At 32.3% G+C, this 14,558-nt stretch overlaps 1 long non-coding RNA gene across 1 annotated transcript; it reads right to left on the bottom strand.

Moving 5' to 3' along the window:
* Nucleotides 1–5,851: 5,851 nt before the first annotated feature.
* LOC148762434 (uncharacterized) lies at nt 5,852–8,979 on the bottom strand. The gene is made up of 4 exons (XR_016026493.1): nt 8,856–8,979; nt 7,955–8,020; nt 6,270–6,941; nt 5,852–6,028 (listed from the first exon to the last, which is right to left on the bottom strand). It is a non-coding gene; the product is annotated as an uncharacterized LOC148762434 (long non-coding RNA).
* Between the last annotated feature and the right edge of the window lie 5,579 nt (nt 8,980–14,558).

Below are 14,558 nucleotides of genomic sequence, written 5' to 3'. Positions count from 1 at the left end.
TTGTTTAAGTGAACTATACCAATCAACCACAAACAAAGATCCTTGTTTAGTTTATACTCTTGTAGATGAATAAAGCCTCCAAGTCCCATACTACGAATTGAATCATTATATTCAGAACCCATATTTTCCAATAACTTGTAAAACAAGAAAGGACTACAATGTGTATCTCCGCAATCCTACATTACATTAAAAATTATAATATAATAGTATCAGTGTCATGAATAAACAAAATATATTGAAGCATTTACCATTTACCTTTTTGACCAACATTATTAATTTTATAATTATAAATCTTTAATAAAATTGATAAAAATTAAACAATCAAGTAAAAATGAATTCATTCAAAAAATTGAGAAGGAAACAATAACTTTGTTTAGACATATCTATAAGTTAAATAAATTATTAAAAATATATATCACTTCAAATGTATATTGTTCAAATATTTAAATTATAATAAAATTGTCAAATCCTGTTCTATAAAATAATTACGACGTCATTTACATACTCAATAGAATGGTTGCATATTTAGGAAGTTTGAAAAATTGTTAAAAGACGATATTGCCCCTAATGGTATCATTAAGTCGATTAAGCCTCAAACTAGTTCAAATAAGAATTTTAAGGTGAAATTGAGAGTTTCACGGTCCAGGGATGACTCAAAATGGTAATTCGAAGTTCAAGGATCAATTTGGAGTCAAACTGAAATTTTCACTATCCAGGGGCAAAATGGTCATTTGCCACCTGAGGACAAAATGAGAATTTTAAAAAAGATTTTTTTTTGCCCCATTTGACTTATTGGAGTATAATTTGAGTATTGGAGTATGATTTGAGGTTTAGAAGTGAAAAAATTTAATTATGGAATAATTTGGAGTATAGGGGCAAAATGGTAATTTTGCCACTCCAGGGGTAAAACAGTAATTTTCAACCATCAGGACATTTGTCCAGTACATGGTCTTCCCTTATCCTCATTTTGACCTTTGACTAATCATGTGGTGGAGATAAAAGGTTTAAAAATTTTTAAAGTTTTAAAAATGGACCAATGGAAACATGTCATGTGTCAAGCTTAGGATATTTTATTATTTAACTTAAAAATCAGCATAAATCAGCCCATTATCTCTCCAAATATTCGGCCAAGCAAGGAAGAGAGGGAAAGAAAGGAAGAACAAACCCTAGGTGAAGAATTTCAAGAGAAAAAGTGTGGAAAATCAAGGAAAACAAGTGAAAAAGGTAGGATTTTTCAACTTAAGCTTGAAATCTATTTTCCTTAAGCATTTCTCCTTATTTTTCATGCTTAAATTACATGTTTTCATGATGAATTCATGGCTGATAAAAATGGGTAAGGAGAGAGAAAGATGTTGGATTGATTTGATTTTAAGATATGTTAGTGTTTTTAGTTAGTTTAGCATATTTAAAAGCAAAACAACAAGAAAAGAATCCATTTTTCCCATGAACCTTTAATGGCCGAATCCTATGTGAAGTGTAGAAGTAATGAATTGATTTTGTGATCAAGTGAATTGGTTGAAAAATTAATGAAATGATGATTTATGGTGAGAAAATGGAATGGGAAAATTTTTAGTGATAGTGCATCATAATGGCTGAAATTTTCAAGAAGAATTGTGAGGGTTGTTAGGCTGAATTTTAAAGTATTGGAATTGTATTTAGTGAATTGAAATATTAGAAATGAAATGGAGCAATTTGGAGCCAAATAGGACACAATTGTCATTTAATCGAGTAATAGGTCGAATTAGGTCAGCACCGCATTTAAGCGGTAGTCGGATAAGTTGCATATCATATCATGCATATACACCGAGCCTAAATTGATTTTATAATGGTCAAACACTGATGTGGTGAATTATGTATTGTACATTGTGGATAGGTGGTGAGTAAATTACATTGGTAAAAGTACAAAGATTGTGCTTGGAGACTAGGATTAGGAGTACATCGACTCCTAGAACTGTGAGTAAACTTATTATCGTCTTAATTATCTAGAGTAGTTTTATACAATTGTGTGATTTTATAGAAAATGGGTTTAAATGGTAAATTGCTATGTTTTAGGAGAAATTGTGATTTTATAAAATAATTTTATAAATTTTCTGGAAAATTGAATACTGGTTTTGAAAATAGAGTAATTGGAGATTGCCTGCTTGTGTTATAAATTGTGTTTTAAATTATATGGCTTATAGCAATATGTGAGCATGAATGGAAAAGTCGGTATTTGTATCACAATTATATAGACTATGTATTCAGCCTTGAGAGGCTAGATTGTGATAAATTGCCATGTCATGCGAATAAAGATTTTATAAATCATGTGGTAGATAAAATAATCCATAATCCCTGCAGTGGAGGTTCTGTGGACCAGCCTAAGAGAGGGGGCACAGAATCATATATACCTTATCTCGATCTGAGAGCCGTGTGAAGGGTGTCTTTGGAGGTAAAGATTTGAGTGCACTTCACATGGACCACCGCGTGAGAGTGAGACTCAGCCAACGCCAAGGCATGGCTAGAATTTCGGATGTAAAGACATTTAACCGCCTTGGTGGTCTCGGTCAGATGCCTAGGCCAAGGATTCCCGAGAATGATTTTGGCAAGAGCCAAGTTTTGTGAAATATATAAGCCATGTTGATTAATTGAGTAAACTGAATATTCACGTTATGAAACATATATTGGAAAAGAGTTATTTTAATTCGTCTCCATTTACTCGCCTTTAGATAGTTTAGATGGTGTTTGTTTACTCACTAGGATTTTATAATCTCACCACCCTCATTTCCTCACATTTCAGGCTCAGGGAAATTCTATAGTTAGCTGACTTTGACAAGGACCTTCATTTAGACTTGATTTGGCAAAAGCTGTAGGTTTTTAGCTTTCGATGCATTTTGGTTAGATGTGGGCTCACGTGTCGCTGTAAAAATAATTTTATGCTTTGGTTATTTGCTTTATAGTATATATGAATATAATTAACTTTTAAGCTATAAGAATTATTTACCGATAGCTTTATAAAAATTATTTTACAAGAAAATAGTTTATTTTATTGAATATTTAATTATATTCAAATGGTCAAATTTTCACTTCAAATGAACGTTTTAGATACTTAATTTGTTTTTGAATCACTAAATATATATATTTTTTGCTTACCTACTACATTTTAGAAAGTTTTAAGATTTTTGATGAAAAATGACAAAAATACCCTTGTGAGCCAGAAAATAATATTTTATTGTTTGATTTGGAAACGACTTATGATTTCTTGAAATGCAAGATTTGATAACTATTGCTCACCGAGAAAGTACGAAAGCTGATACGAGAGCCTTGTGAGGTTTCGATCGGCATTCGGAGTGAAGAATATCTGTCGAGGCTTTGCGGCGGTTGTCATGGGCTCAATGAGAGTTTCGGGTCGTGACAAAAATAATCAACATAACACTTATCTTATTAACCTTTACATTGAATTTTTTTTCCTTCTAGATATCGCAAACGGTTCGCTGTTGCTAAATTTTTAAAAACCAACTTCCTCTCATCAGGAAGAGATGAAATAGTTTTTGTAATATCTCCCCTAACCTATTAAAAGATAATTAAGATAAAAGAATTATTCACAATCATTCATTCAAATTTGAAACTATATTAAAATTATACATTTCAAAAAGGCATAGTAATACACCTTATTTGTCAATTTCATCTTTTTATCCTATTTGTTTTCACCACAAATGGATTCATTGTCAAGAAAAAAAATAATTATTATAAACTAAATTTAATCGTCAATATAAACATCAATATATAATAAACCTCACAATGTAATGAACAATAATACTTACAATTATGTCAAATAAAAAAAAGCAACATATGTACACATCTTACTAGTAAAAAACAAAGGCATTCTTAGGTCGCTTTGGACAACAAGATTTGTTAATGACTTGGCCTTTGTTGCCATCTATGTTTTCATGGTTTTCACCTTTTTCCAAAACGAAATCCATGCAAGAAGTTTTTGTCATAGTCTCAACATCTCTCATTATTGTTGTCACATATTTTCTAACAACTGTATCTGTAAAACTGCATTAAAAAGTGAATATAACCAGCCTCAAACAGGATTATGAATTGAATAATTGTTATGACAAACATCAATAACAAATACCAAAGCATAAATTAAAAAGTTATATAGTAATGATATTCAAACACAACCAAATTTTTATTAACTTATAAACCATATTATTTTTAAAAAATCTAATAGAAAAGAAAAGAAAAAAAAATAGCTCAGATGCAAACCATCCCCATAAAATTTTAAATTAATTTCCATAATCTAGTTATTGATATGAATGATACTTAGAACATTGAGTTCAAACATAGGAAAATAACAATGATCTAGGAATTTTCTAAAACACCATGAATTAAATAGCATTATCATGTTTACAATTTAATTCAATCAAACCAAGAAGAAAAAACTATCTCATATCAACTCTTTTCTCCTAGTTTTCTATTTGAGGTGTTATATATGTTCTGGCCACATAGACATTAATCTCATCTTGTTAATTATGGCAAAATTACAGTTGCTAATCCCATAGAAAGTGAATGACTACAATGTCATTTGCATAAAATAAAAAGGTAAAAGGCAAGAATCATTTCTTGATTGTGCCATGAAGATGGCCTAATTGCAAATCTCTTCATATTATACTGAAGTAGAACCACAAATAATACATGATCATTTTTTCAATATGTATAAAAGTAAGTAGTTAGTGATACATTCTTCCCGTAGGTGGAATATTAACAGAAAATATAGTAATTTGAGCAATTCTTTACAAGTGATAACAAAGGGATCTTTGGTAGTTTTACTTCTTTGTCATTTGTTATCCTTTGCTAATTCACCAAAAAGATGTATAATTTTTTTTTTGAGATGCCAAGAGATGTCCAATTTCAATTGGTACTAGAGAATGTATAAAATATTTGTTGCAGAAAAATTCACAAAGTAGGTCAATTTGATGATGAAAATGCAATGATTTCATGGATTAATGTAATGAGAAATGGTTTAAATGGTTTTATCTAATCAAATCAAGGGTCATTTTGAATCTACTCATAGATTGTGAAGTGATGATGACATGAAATGCTTGGTTCTCATCACAGAAAAGAGAATTTCTGGTTTGGCATTTGCTTTGTAATAAGGGAAAAGACTACTTCTTTTCAAGCAATTTTGGTTTCCTTGTATCCAGGCTGTTTGATCCAAAACCATTGTTTGCTACATGCTATGTAACTTTGGTTATGTTGAGTCATTAGATTCTCAGCTTCACATGCGAATTAAGCACATACATGATTACTGTGAGTAACACACAATAATAGAAATGCATCTCTATTTAGCTTAGAGAACAAGCCACTTACAGTCACTGCAATATAGAGGGGAAAAATGTGCTAATTTTGTTGATGTGGTTGGGCATCATATATGTCACGACCCGACACTCCCTTCGAGCTCGAGACAACAGCCGTGAAGTCTCGGTAAATATTCATTACCCGGTATGTCAACCGAAACCTCGCAAGGCTCTTGCATCAGTTTTCCACTTCCCTTGTGAGCAATAGTTACTAAATATCGAGTTTTAAGAGAATATAAACTATTTTAGATCAAAAACAATCAAAACAAATTTTTGACCACACAAGGGTATTTTGGTAATTTTTACCTGAAAATTTCGAAACCTGATAAAAATACAACGTATGGTAGAAAGATATCCATTTCCAATTAAAAGTAAATTTTTGTAATCTAAATCATCCATTTGGAGTGAAAAGTTGGCTAATTAGACTAAATAAAAATATTCGATAATATATTCTATTTTCTTATAAAACAATTTTTATAGAACTATGCATAAATAATTTTTATAGCGTGAGAACAAAATAAATTCATACACATAGTGATACAGTAAACCAGGTATTCAAAATTATCCTACAGTGGCATATGGGCCCCGAGATAACCAAAAGTGTGCAAGAAGGTAGACCTACGATTTTCAAGGAAGTAAGTCCAAAAGAAATCCTTGATGAAATCGACTGCCTACAGACTATCCTGAACCTGAAATGGTTAAAAAGAAAGGGTGAGTTTTCATAAACTCAGTGAGTAAACAAAGTCCGTCATTAACTTCTAAAGCCGAGTAAATGGAGACAGTTAACTTTTCATCATACCATAATCCACAACATTTTGTACTTGTTTCAAATCATATATATATAAAACAACACATTTTATTATAATACACATCTCGACTTATAATTTTCTCAAAAACTTAGCTCGTGCCAAAAATCATACTCGGTAATACCTTGGCCGAGGCATTCAATCGGGTCCGCCAATGTCAAGACCCGGAACCTCCCTCAGTGTCACGACCCGAAACTCCCCATCGAGCCCGTGACAACCGCCGCGAGGCCTCGACAGACATTCTTCACCCCGAATGCCGATCGAAATCTCGCTAGGCTTAGCATCAACTTCCGTATCTCCCCGGTGAGCAACAATTATTAAATCTCGCATTTAAAAAAATCATAAGTCATTTTCAAATAAGAACAATAAAATATTATTTTCTAGCTCATAGGGGCATTTTCTTAATTTTTTGTCAAAAATCTCAAAACTTGCTAAAAATGTAGTAGGTAAGCAGAAAATATATATTTAATGATTTAAAAACAAAATAAGTATATAAAACGTTCATTTGAAAGCAAATTGTTAACAACTAGTACTATTAAAAAATAATCAATAAAATATTCTATTTTCTCATAAAATAAATTTTTATAGAAATATTCGTAAATAATTTTTCGCACATGAAAGTAAAGTAAAAATTGTATGAATAGAAATACAGATAACCAAAATATAAGTTTTGATCTGCAATGACACGTGGGCCCCAATTGACCAAGAGGATGTAAGACTGTGAACTCTTACTTTCTATAATGCAGTTCCGAGCTTAGTTCTCGTCCTACTCGACTATCTACAAACTGTCCTGAGCCTGAAAAATGTATAGGAAGAAGGGGTGAGATTTTATAATCCCAGTGAGTAAACAGATACCATCTAAAGTATCTAAAGCCGAGTAAATTGAGACAATTAAAATAAGTCATCATACTGTAATTTCATTACCTTTCAGTTCATTTCAACCAAATAAAATCAATCCATATAAATCGAGTAATCAACTTGGCTTATGAATTTCTTAAAACTTTGGCTCGTGCCAAAACTCATACTCGGTGATACCTTGCGGAGGGCATCCAACCGAGTCCGCCAAGACTGTTAAAATTTTGTATACACTTAAAATATATTTTTAGTTTGGAAAAAATACAGCCGTTCCTTGGCGTTGGCTGAGTTCCCCTTCACGTGGTGGTTTGGCGTGAAGTGAACCCCTAAGCTTTACCCCAGGAGATACCCTACGCGCCTCTCCGTTCGAGGTAATAATATAATGGAGTTTACCGTTGTCACGACCCGGTACTCCCCTCGAGCCTGTGACAATCGCCGCGGTGTCTCGGTAGACACTTATTGCCCGGAATGTCAACCCGAAACCCCGCAAGGCTTTACTATCAGTTTCTCTGTTCCCTTGTGAGCAACCATTGTCAAATATCGTGTTCTAAAATATTTTAAGCTGTTTCCAACTTTAAACAAATAAAATATTAATTTTTCGTCTCACAAGGGTATTTTGGTCATTTTTCTCAAAAATTTTAAAACTGGCTAAAACGTAATATACAAGTACAAAACACACAATTCATATTCAAAATGAGTTTAAAAGTCTAAAATCTTCATTTAAAACGAAGTTATGGTTATTTGAATATAATAAGAAAATAAAAGAAATATTAAGTAAAATATTCTATTTTCTTATAAAACAATATTTATAGAGTTATACGTGAATAATTTTTATAACGTAAAAGTTAAATAAATTTATACATACTTAAATACAGTAAGCCAAAATATTTAATTTAATTTACAATAACAAGAGTGCCCCCGAATAAACAAAAGTAAAGAGGACTGTGAACCTACGGTTTGGAAAATGCAGATCCCACTGTAGTCCTCGATGAGATCAGCTATCTACAGTCTATACTGAACCTGAAATGGGTGGAAAGGAGGGTGGTGAGATTATAAAATCCCAATGAGTAAACAAACATCATCATAAACATCTAGAGTTGAGTACATGGAGACAATAAAGTAAATCATCATACACTGGGTTATAGCATTAGAACACATTTTGTTCAAAACACGTAAAGAGGCTTATGAATCTCATAAAAATCTAGGCTTGTGCCATAAATCCATTCTCGGGGACACCTTGGCCGAGGCATCCTACCGAGATCGCCAAGGCTATTAAAATTCACATTTCACATAAATTATGTTTTTGTTTTGAAAACATAGCCGTTCCTTGGCGTTGGCTGAGTTCCCCCTCACGTGGTGGTTTAGCGTGAAGTGAACCCTAAACTTTACCCCAGGAGATACCCTACGCGCCTCTCCGTTCGAGGTAAGAATATAATGGGGTTTACCGTGCCCCTCTAAAAGGCTGGTCCACAGAAACCCCCTACTGCAGTGATTAATTAATATATAATCCACCATATAATAAAACTCAATAACATGATATGGCAATTTTGTAATTCGTAGTTTTTCAAGGTAACCAAACAATTCGCATTTCAATACAATTGCCAACTAGCCAATCATGCTCGATTTATCATAAGCCAGTTAATTTAAACAATCAAATTGCCACAATTAACAGTCTCCGTGTACTCTATTTTTCAAAATCACTATTAATTTCAAAACAATTTATAATTTAATTTCATTGAAACTCATTTATTCATAAAACATGAAAATTTATCTTTTTAAATTCCTTTTTCCATAGAATTCATGAAAGCATTTAAAAACCACCCTAGATAATTAAAATGACAGTAAGTTTACTCACAATGTCTAGAATGCAGACTTTCGAAGCACTCTGTCTACTGGTCCTCGGATGCAATTTCCTTGCCTTTATCGGAGGACTCACCACCTTGACACAATACAAAATCGAGAGTTTCACCAAGTTAGTACTAAATCAAAATTAAACTAATTTAGATTACCAATGCAAGATATGGAATGCAAAAATGCACTGGTAACTATTTAAACCCGGTATTGGCCTAATTCGTCTTATCACCCGATTAAATTTCTAACGGGTCCGTTTAAACTCCAATTTAATTCTTTTCAGTTTCTATACCTCAATTGCACCCAAATTAACTTAATGTCCCTCAGTGTGGTGCAAATTATCAGTCCCAATAGTAAATTACGAAAATACCCCTAGTGGGTAAAAATTCGTATTTTTGCTCCGAAAATTCCCATTATTTTTCTAGGCTCATAATTCATCATTCCTTAACCAATTCTCCTAGAATAAAATCAAACTCATCCTCACTCACTACATGGTAAATTCAGCCATTAATGGTTGGGGGAGAAAATAAATTCTTTTCTTGTTGTTTTGTTTCTAAATATGCTAAACTAACTAAAAACACTAACATAAATTAAAATCAAATAAATCCAACAACTTTCTCTCTCCTAACCCATTTTTTCAGAATTGAATTCATCATGAAAACATGTAATTTAATCATGGAAAATAAAGAGAAATGCTTGGGAATAAGAAAACTCAAGCTTCATAGAAAAAACTCACCTTTTTCACTTAATTTCCTTGAAAATTCACACTTTTTCTTTGATTTTCTCTCTCTAGGGTTTTGTTTTTGTTTTCTCTCTCTTCTTGCTGGTTTGGCCGGCCATGGGGTGGAAGATGGGCTGATTTTGTGCCTTTTAAAAAGGAAAATAATAAATTAATAAAGGCATGACACATGGCATCATGTCATTGGCCCGTTTTTAAAATTTTAAAAATTTAAACATTTTATCTCCACCACATGTTTAGTCAAGGGTCAAAGATGAAGACAAAGGAAGACCATGTGCTGAAAAAATATCCTGGTGGTGGAAAATTACAATTTTGCCCCTGAGGTGGCAAAATTACCATTTTACCCCTATACTCCAAATTATACCGAAATTAAAATTTTTCACTTCTAAACCTCAAATCATACTTCAATAAGTCAAATTATACTCTAATAAGTCAAATGGGGTCAAAAAAATCTTTTCTAAAATTCCCATTTTGTCCCCAGGTGGCAAATGACCATTTTGCCCCTAGTTAGTGAAAATTTCGATTTGACTCCAAATTGATCCTCAAACTCCAAATTACCATTTTAGGTCATCCATGAACTGTGAAACTCTTAATCTCACCTTAAAATTCCTATTTGATCTAGTTCGAGGATTAAATAAACTTTGTTGTACCTCTAGGTACAATACCGACTTTTGTAAATTTTTCGGGACTCTCCTAGCATGCAATCATGCTATCATCACATGTATGTCATGAATAGTATTTTATAAGGTCGGGCTTTACAACCGTGCCCCTCTAATAGGCTGGTCCACGAAACCTCCTCTGCAGTAAATAATTAATATATACTCCACCAATTTAATAAAATTCATTCTAGCATGACATGACAATTTATCGCAACCTAGCCTCTCAAGGCTGAATACACAGTATAAATAATTTTAACACCAAAATCAGTTTAGCCATTCATGCTCATTTATTATCATAAGCCATTCAATTTAAAACCATAAATTTACAACACAAGCAGGCAGTCTCCAATTACTCTATTTTCAAAACCAATATTCGATTTTTCAGAAAATTTATAAAATCATTTTATAAAATCACAATTTCTCTTAAAACATAGCAATTTACCATTTAAACCCATTTTTCATAAAATCACACAGTTGTATAAAACTACTCAAGATAATTAAGACGATAATAAGTTTACTCACAATATTAGGAGTAGAAATACTCTTATCTTCCGCCCTCGGGTGCAGTCTCTTACCCGAAACAATTGACTCACCACCTATCCATAATCCATGACACAAAATTCAATAAATTGTGTCAATTTATCATAAATTATTTCAGGCTCTTATCTATGCGTATGCACTAGATAGGATTTGAAATGTCTAGACAATCGCTTAATTGCGGTGTCCGACCTAACTCGTCTATACACGGTGTAAATTCCTAAAATCTCGAATTTGACTCCAATTCCACCCATTTCAATTTCAATTATCCAATTATATCCACAATACCTCAATGACTGTGAATTTGGTCCAATTTATCAGTCTGGACTATAAATTACGCTTTTACCCCTAGTGGGTAAAATTTTCAATTTATTGCACCGAAAATTCCCATTTAATTTTCAACCTCATAATTCATCATTTTTTTCACCCAATTCTCTTAAAATAAAGTCAACCTCATCCTCACATACCATTGGCTAGATTCGGCCTAGAGAAATTCATGGAGAAGATAAATATTTTTCTTGTTGTTTTGCTCATAAACATGCTAAACTAACACTAAACACTAACTTAGCTCAAAATCAAATTTATCTAACAACTTTCTCTCTCTAAACCTATATGACCAGAATTGAAATCATCCTCAAATACATGATTCAACCATGGAAAATGATGGGAAATGCATGGGAAAGGTAAAGCACAAGACAAATTTAAGAAATGTTACCTTTTTTCACTTGATTTTTTAATTTCCACCTATTTTTTCTTTAAATTTCTTGGCTAGGGTTTTATTTTCTCCTTTCTCTCTCTTGTTTCTTGCTTGGCCGAATGTTGAAGAAGAAGAATGGGTTATGGGCTGATTTTTTTATGCCTTTTTATTGTTTAATGAATAATATTATTTTATTCATATTTTGAATATTTTATTAATTCATTTTTTTTTCTAGCCATCCACTTGTCCTACTTTTTCCACCATGCATTCCCTTTGACTTATCCAAGTCTTAAGTGAAATTTCCAGATTTTTCCAAAGTTTGGTGGAGCAAATTTTTCAAAATTACACTTTTACCCCCGAACTTTTCAAAAATTACATTTTTACCCCAAAAATTAAAAATTTTCCATAATGCATAATTTTCACTCCTCATACTCATTTCACACTCCAAATAATTAAATTTGATCAAAATCCTTTCAAAAATTAAATTTTTGATTTTGGATGGCAAAATTACCATTTTACCCTTTTACTCCAAATTATACCGAAATTAAAATTTTTCACTTCTAAACCTCAAATCTTACTCGAATAAGTCAAATGGGGCCAAAAATCTTTTCTAAAAATTCTCATTTTGTCCCCAGGTGGCAAATGACCATTTTGCCCTTAGATAGCGAAAATTTCGGTTTGTCTTAAAATTGATCCTCGAACTTCAAATCACCATATTAAACCATTCTGGGACTTTAAAATTCTTAATTTCATCATAAATTCTCTATTTGATCTAGTTCGAGGTTTAACTCAACTTTGTTGTACCTCTAGGTATAATACCGACATTTGTAAATTTTTTTTCGGAACTCTCTTAGCATGCAAACATGCTATCCATCACATGTATGTCATGACAAATATTTTTATAGAGTCGAGCTTGTCATCTTCTCCCCCACTTGGATCAACCATATGATCTTTCTTCTTGACTGATTTCGACATCCGGCTAAATATTAATATTTTAAAAATTTTATCTTGTCTCTTTGGTACCTGAAATACCTTATTATGCCTCACTTGACTTCTGAATCGCCTTTTATCTCACAAATTCTCCTTCGATAAAATTATTATTATTTTATTATTATTTTCTCACTTGCGAAATATTTTATCCTAAACTACTCCTTTCGTCTTTTATCACTTCTAAACATTTTAATTGATCTCAATTTGCATTCGATCAACTTTATTTATCACCATATCAAAGTATGGGGTATTTCACTCAGGCCCATGGCAATCGTCGCGACGTCCGAATTGACACTAATTGTCCGGAATGCCAACCGGAACCTCGCAAGGCTTACATATCAGTTTCTTTCCTTTCCTGTGAGCAATCGTTGTTAAATATCGAGTTTTTAGAGAATATACACTATTTTAGATCAAAAACAATCAAAATAAAATTTTCGCCACACAGGGGTATTTTGGTCATTTTTTTCTCAAAAATTTTGAAACTGGCTAAAACGTAATATACAAGTACAAAATACATAATTCATATTCAAAATGAGTTTAAAAGTCTAAAATCTTCATTTAAAACAAAATTACGGTTATTTGAATATAATAAGAAAATAAAAGAAATATTAAGGGAAATATTCTATTTTCTTATAAAACAATAATTAGAGAGTTATACGTGAATAATTTTTATAACGTAAAAGCTAAATAAATTTATACATACTGAAATATAGTAAGCCAAAATATTTAATTTAATTTACAATAACAAGAAGGCCCCCGAATAAACAAAAGTAAAGAGGACTGTGAACCTACGGTTTGGAAAATGCAGATCCAATGGTAATTCTCGATGAGATCAACTATCTACAGTCTATACTGAACTTGAAATGGGTGGAAAGGAGGGTGGTGAGATTATAAAATCCCAATGAGTAAACAGACATTATCATAAATATCTAAAGGCGAGTAAAATGGAGGCAAGTTTAAACAACAAATTTCAACCAATTTCATAATGTTTTCAATTTATTTCTTAAACCATAAAATATTTGTAATTTACCAAAACAGTTGTTAAGGCTTATGTCTTTTATTAAAATAAGGCTCAAACCAAAACTAATCCTCGGGGATACCTTGGCAGAGATATCTAACCGAGTCCGCCAAGGGTGTTAAAATATTCACACGTGAAACACATTTTTATTTTTAAAACAAGTCGTCCCTTGGCGTTGGCCGAGTTACACATTCACGTGGGGGTTCGACGTGAAGTGAGCTCTAATACTACCCCGAGAGTTACCCTCCTCGCCTCTACAACCGGAGTAACTATATAACTGGGTTTATCGTGCCCCTCTAATAGGCAGTCCACGAAAACCCATCACTGCAGTGACTAACCCACCAATTTTAATAAAATTTCGACAGTATAACGTGGCTTTTATTTATTTATCCAGCCTGCATTGTAAAGCCCGACCTTATAAAATACTATTCATGACATACATGTGATGATAGCATGATTGCATGCTAGGAGAGTCCCAAAAAAATTACAAAAGTCGGTATTGTACCTAGAGGTACAACAAAGTTTATTTAATCCTTGAACTAGATCAAATAGGAATTTTAAGGTGAGATTAAGAGTTTCACAGTTCATGGATGACTTAAAATGGTAATTTGGAGTTTGAGGATCAATTTGGAGTCAAATCGGAATTTTCACTAACTAGGGGCAAAATGGTCATTTGCCACTTGGGGACAAAATGAAAATTTTAGAAAAGATTTTTTTGACCCCATTTGACTTATTAGAGTATAATTTGACTTATTGAAGTATGATTTGAGGTTTAGAAGTGAAAAATTTTAATTTCGGTATAATTTGGAGTATAGGGGTAAAATGGTAATTTTGCCACCTCAGGGGCAAAATTGTAATTTTCCACCACCAGGATATTTTTTCCAGCACATGGTCTTCCTTTGTCTTCATCTTTGAACCTTGACTAAACATGTGGTGGAGATAAAATGTTTAAATTTTTAAAATTTTAAAAACGGGCCAATGACATGATGCCATGTGTCATGCCTTTATTAATTTATTATTTTCCTTTTTAAAAGGCACAAAATCAGCCCATCTTCCACCCCATGGCC

The sequence above is a fragment of the Theobroma cacao genome, chromosome 5 (genome assembly GCF_053813885.1).
Source record: "Theobroma cacao isolate CCN51 chromosome 5, ASM5381388v1, whole genome shotgun sequence".
NCBI lineage: Eukaryota > Viridiplantae > Streptophyta > Magnoliopsida > Malvales > Malvaceae > Theobroma > Theobroma cacao.
The sequence above is the reverse complement of the archived record's forward strand: the minus strand, read 5'-3'. Positions and strand labels throughout refer to the sequence as shown.